This window comes from Diadema antillarum, unplaced genomic scaffold (assembly GCF_040938485.1).
Source record: "Diadema antillarum isolate AM-2024a unplaced genomic scaffold, OU_Dant_1.0 scf00000001, whole genome shotgun sequence".
Classification (NCBI taxonomy): domain Eukaryota; kingdom Metazoa; phylum Echinodermata; class Echinoidea; order Diadematoida; family Diadematidae; genus Diadema; species Diadema antillarum.
The window spans coordinates 1,207,094-1,213,580 of record NW_027270890.1 but is presented as its reverse complement, the minus strand read 5'-3'; the positions used below and the strand labels follow the sequence as shown (position 1 = coordinate 1,213,580).

Sequence of the window (6,487 nt, the reverse complement as noted above, 5' to 3'; positions counted from 1 at the left end):
TTGTCCAAGGAACAAAAGGTTAGTATAACAAAATGATAATTATGTAAATTTACAAGTCTATATAGCTGTGCACAGACAATAGACAAATCTGTTTCGCACGTCATAAGGAACCATCAATTACCATCCTACTTAGTACCATCCTACTTAGTACCATTATTATGTATGTATTAAACTGACATAAAGGTATATGTATGTAATTCAAAAGGAATTATATAGGCCTACACATGTACAGTGTACAGCATAAAGCGTCATCGGCAAGTGCTAAGGTATGTGAAAGGATCTCAGATTGTTTAAAAATACTTTTAAAGACCTGTAATTGAACGAAAGCACAAGTACCTGGATAACATGATTTGTGGGACATCCTCAGTGACATCCGTACCAAAAGACACGATGATCACGTCAGTTGAATAGAAGATTATGAAATAAGTCAAGAAACATAAAATAAAAATGTCCAAATAGCGACCGGTATACCTCCGCCATATTACAATGTTCTCTTGGCAGGTGTAGAGTACGTCTTGACAATGTTAAACGACAGTTTCACATAAGTTGGCAGAAAAAAAATGGCATATTTATCACAAAATTTAATGCGTCGAGTGTTTCCTTTCATTGAACTGGATGTGAATGGATGACTTTTATTGTTTAAGAGAGCAAGTATTAGGCATTTGAGCATTTTTACCCGTAAGTTGACCAATCTATTTTCATGGCAATATTTTGAGCGCTTATTTGAAAGATATATGGAAAATCCTGTCCTTTTAGTATATTCACTTGACCTTTGACCATCAAAGCCAAAATCTTCCCTACGCGTCATTATGTAGTAATGGTGGCATGCAAATATCGTGTTTGGTTTTGAGTTTGTGCATTGGGCAATCTCCAAGGTATGGAGGAACTGGGTATAAAATAATATTTCAACAATGAGATAGTAGAATTTTAACATGTTACCTAACATTGATCCTTGATTCCCCCCCCCATGACTCGCCCCCCAAAAAAAAAAAACAAAACAAAAACAAAAACAAAAACAGCGAACAAACAAACAAACAAACAAACCATATAATCACAAGAGAATCACGGTCGGACAGTAACTTTCGTCTGGAAATACGACTGTACTCACCTTCAGAAATTGCATTATGGGGGAAATAGTAATATTTTAGGAATTTGACCATTATGTACATGATTTTGACCGTGTTTGAGCGTGTTTACACAAAAGTTTATAAGCTAAACAGAATTTCGTCCACTCACACATGCATGAATGTCAAGTTTCATTACAAACGGTGTCCACAAAATTGATCATACGGAATGAAGGACAGACGGAAGGACGGACGGGACGACCAAGACAAGCTAATGCCTCAGGCGACACTTCGTACGTTATGGCGGTGACATACAAATGTGAATAAAAACTTGGATAGTCTGAAAGACACCGCTAGGAACCTAAAGAAGACAAATCATAAAGTTTTCCCCTTGCACTCGGATTTCCCACTTCTTTTTCTTTCGTTTTGGATCTGTCGGAAAGCGGTATACATCGTTACATTTGAGCCAGGTCAGTTCGCGCAACGCCATGCTGCGCAGGAATTAAGGCATGACGAATCTTCAGTTTATCGCAGTAAGATATCAAAATATCTTTCGTGTAGGCCTATTAATCTTCTACAGGGGCGGATCCAGGAATTGTGTAAAGGGGGGGGGGGGGGCGTGACTAATTTTTCTGGTGCCACTTTCGGGTTTCATTTCATTTTTTTTTCTTTTTATTTCTTTTGTTTTTAACGAAAAATAAAGGGGGGCGTGCGCCGGTTGCGCCCTCCTCTGGATCCGCCACTGTTCTACTTCAATAAAGTAGACAACGGCAAGACCCTCACTGCACCGTGATTGATACTGGGGATGTCCCAAAGTCCAGCAATGTTAGTGCGTAGCTGCGCATATTGAACAATGGGCACTGCGTATGAGCTCTGCTCGCGCCCGCGTGATTGACTTTGGTAACGACATGGCGCCTGTAGATCACGGGACCAGCTTTTGACCAATCACAGGCTTCAAAACACATAAGCCGAAAACCGAGTTGGCCAGACTCTATTAATATACGGCACTGGGCCTACCCACCTTTGTAATTATTTGGTGTTTGAATATTAAACTTAAAACGTAGATAAACTGAGCTATTCTGTAGGTTTTGTTGATTTCAGTTACAAAACTACGTGTAATTGTCAAATGTATTTTTGGAGTAAATCGCCTACCTGGCAAAGCTCCAATAAAGTCTAGACAACAATAAACAACAACAACAACAACCACATCCTTCCCCAAGGAGGTCGTGACTCTGCCGGATAGTCGGTTTTTTTTTTTTTTCTGTGTCTTCTAACACAAAAGGTAGGCCTAATTGACAAATGTGGTTAAAATTTTTAAAAAGTCGATAAATGAAACAAGAAACAGATTAAGCAGTTATTGGGATCGCGTTTGGATCCAGGATTTGATATGTTTTGGTTTTCTTTCTTTCTTTCGGAAGGATTCTTTACCATTGGTACAGTCCATCATGGACACTAGATGGCGTGGCGCACTTGCTTTTGCGACACCCCGAGCCATTGCATGCCCTGTCGTGTTGGCCAGGAAATACTATAGAATACGCAGGCAGTGACGGCTGGTCGTGAGGGTATGTTTCGATTGTCAATGATGTGAAAGTAGAACTATTGGATGATCACTGGCTGGAAATCACAATAAATGAGTAAAAATGAGCTGCTTAATTGGCAGAGGTCTGCGCATACTTGACAACTTGTACCGCTGTTTAATAAATCCTTTCTCATTGAAGGTAGAAAATGTACGATTAATATAATTCGAATCTTACGATTCGCTGCAGTACGGATTGTGTCCACACGATGGGTAAAATCTAACTTCTTATCAAAATTTACTCCAAGATCCTTTACATAATGTAGCTAAACAGGGATGAGCCAGTGTTCATAATCCATTGTTTAACTGACATATGGATTATTCCTTCCATAATGAATAACTTAACACTTTTCCTGGTTAAAAGGAATCTGCCACTTTTTTGACCATTCAATCACTCTGGTTAAATCAGCTTGCAGATTCATTGCATCATCATTATCATTATCGTCATTATATCTGTGAATACAACTTGGTATCATCTGCAAAGAGCTTAAATTCACATCTGCCACCTGCTTAACATCAGGAAGTTATTTTATACAACAGAAACAGAACCAGGCCCAGAACACTATATACCTTGTTGAACTCCGCTATTAACCGCAGTTTGTGAAGATGAAACACCATTGACCACCACTTGTTGTCACCTAAAAGGACTTGATCCATTTCAAAAGATTACCTGTGATCCCATACGCTTCTACTTTCTTAATCATTTTTGGAGCCTTTTACAGCGTTTAAACTTTGCCGCCAAAATAAAATGGCGACTCCATTGCTGGGCAACCCGACAGGGATCTCGAGACAGAAGAAATGGGAGACATAGAAGAACAACAATTATCTTAGATAGTATCTGAATCAAGAAGAGCCAAAAAGAGGAAGAAAAGGCTTTGTATTAAAAGTCTAAAACACAGGATGAAAGCGAAAGATGAAATACATGGTTGAGTGCAAACACCTAAAACAATATACCTCTGTTTTTCAGCTACAAGATATTGATGACCAGGAGTACTAGTCAAAATTCAACATCGCACAAAGTGGTCAAAGGAGTGTTTCGAGGTGTTTCATTGATGTTGATGACGACATTGGAGAAGAGCTCAAGCACCAAAAAGACACTGCACGCAAAGAGAATGACTTTATAAGAAATATTGGTCGACAAGAAACAGGACGTCCCCATGAAATACGATAGTACTACATGTTAATATATTATTATGGTATGTCAAAGATGTGATGTCAATCAATATTCCCCATTGCTATAGATGTTTCAATAATATATTGTCAGCGCCTATCAGCTGCATCCTGCCACGCAAACCAGCGATGTGTTGGGGGACTATAACATTCCTTTGAGTATTGGGACAAAAAAAGAACACCCAAACTGCATCCGTTAAAACAGAAATCACTGACACAAAGGATGCACATATGAAAATGCCAAATTCAAACGATCCGTTTCACCGAAAATCTCAATCATAAAGAAGCTGCAAAAAATCTGAGAAGACTCAAACACTGCAATATGAAAGACCTTTATATCAGGGCCGGCGCAGTTGGGGCCGGGGGGGGGGGGGGGGGGGGGGGGGGTGGGGCCCATTTTTTTTCATAATACATATTATGTCCTACCACTTGCCACTTCGCCTTTTTTTCCCAGAAAATAAAGGGTTTGACTTTTTTTTTTGTTTATCTTTGTTTGTCAATAACCGACGTTGTTACAGGAGTGACATCAAAAACACAGAGTGTGGTAAGGAAATGGCATCAAAAAGTGTGAAGGTTTTTTTTTGTTGTTGTTGTTGTTGCTTATCTTGCCTGTCAGCCGGTTAACCCCAGAAGTGGCACCAGACAAATGTTTATGTTTATTATTCTTTTTTAGTTTTTTTTTTTTTTTTTTTTTTTTTTTGGGGGGGGGGGGGTGTCAGGTCGAATAAAAATTGTCATTCAAATGAATCGACGTCCCTGTTCCCATAAACGTGGTCCCCTCACTTTTAAAGACGTAGCGCCGGCTCTACCTATTTCAAAAGCGACAAGTGTTCCATTTGATCGAGAAACATCTCCAATAAGCCACCCATAACATCAGTAGCTGACGAGAGGCATATTCTCCCTACAAAAACCGTCCCTCAAATTGAAGAGAATGCCGACACCATTAACCCACTAAGCCTGAAAGAGAGAGAACATGCATCGCAGTGGGTATCGCTGGAGCAAGGCTTGCCCAAAACAGTAGAAAAGTTGTATAAATAATGACAGACGTCAAGACAATTTAATCAAATCAGTCTGCAATGAACAATTAGGTGCTTCCATTGTATAAAAAACCCAAACAAACCCAAACAAAAATAACATCAATTAAGGTAGGCCCTATGTCATAAAAAAATAATGTTCGGCGATCAGAGTAATATGTGTTTAAACATCATATTATAAATTATACACAATATTAAACGTTTAATGTCAGCGCAATAAGCTGGCGGAAGATCTGTGAATGTACCTGATACGATGCAATTATATCGACAGAATATTACTAAAAATGAAGCAGTCCCCCATCTCCTTTATTGCCTACTAATGACCGGCTTATCAATACTTCCGCAGGAATTCATAGGGCATGGTAGGACACGTTGATGAACTCGTCAAGAGGCTGCAGAATGGAGGAGACGTCAATTTATTATTGTATTCAAGAAAGCTGGTTCCACAGCGGTTCCCACTTACAAATACCTCGGTTATACAGGAATGTTGAGAAATAGAATAGTTCCACGAGGGGGCTGCGCCATTCATATACACAACACAATCTCTCATCATCACTATATGTACAACCCAAAAAGGATTAATGCACACAGCTTCTGGAGTTAGGCCAAAAAGAAGCGAAGATGCGTGTGGAAAAGATAAGACAAAGAGGCAAAGAAGAAAGGTTGCATGGGCGCTAACCATGCACTTTTGTTCCATCCTGAGATATTTATACTTGTAAACGTAAGAGCTACAATGTAAATACACATTTGTTTACGTATAGGATTTCCCAACTGGATATCTAGAGTAGATATGAAGAGTGGAGAAAGAGAGAAACATATTGAAAACTTTTGCCTCAATTCACGCAGAAAATCCGAGGTAATGCTGCGGCACCGAACGCTCGCGAAGGTGAATGTGTGTGTGACACTTGGCTACTCGACACGTTACAATGGGGGTGGCAGCGCCGTGCGTGGAGGGACATTACATAACAATAATATTATGCAGTGTGTTGTGTGTGTAGGCGACAGAAATCGGGTGAGATTTACAGTTGAGATTTAGTGTAGAACCTTATCATACAACATAATCATTTCGTCACTATCAATCAGTTGATTGCAGACAGCAGGTAGCAAGCGAAAGTTGCAACCATTTAGGGCTACATTATTACCACCTACGAAGGAAATGCACCAGTCCGGCTATAATTATAGAACCACCATCGAAAAAAGAGACAGAAAGTGGAATATATTGTTGTATCTGCTCCCAAACATAACAGTTATGTTGTTCGTAAGGCTGCTAAGTATTTATATAGTGTCTCACATACAGAAGTCTTTGGGTATTAACTTGAAAATTATATCTGGTGAGATGGAAAAGCTTGAAATTACGGAAATTCACACTGTTGACGACGGCGATCTTCTGTTCCCGATATGGAGCTGACGGGCTTTCTCGTAGCATGAAATTTTCGCGAATTGCCACTGGCATCCAATACATATTGTGTAGGCAACATCTTTCGCGAATTTTGGCGCTCGCGAAATTCTACATTGTACAGTATCTTGAATGTGTGGAAGAATTGCAAAACGGCAGAATATGCTCAAATTGACCAAATTTGGACTGCTCGCCAAATCGACTCATAAGGTACTTTTCCGATCAAAAGTGCGTCACTGCTACAAAT

General features: G+C 39.6%; 1 long non-coding RNA gene across 1 annotated transcript in view; it reads left to right on the top strand.

Moving 5' to 3' along the window:
- Positions 1–6,487, top strand: part of LOC139727625 (uncharacterized) — a 57,386-nt gene that overhangs the window by 12,093 nt on the left and 38,806 nt on the right. The window lies entirely within an intron of this gene.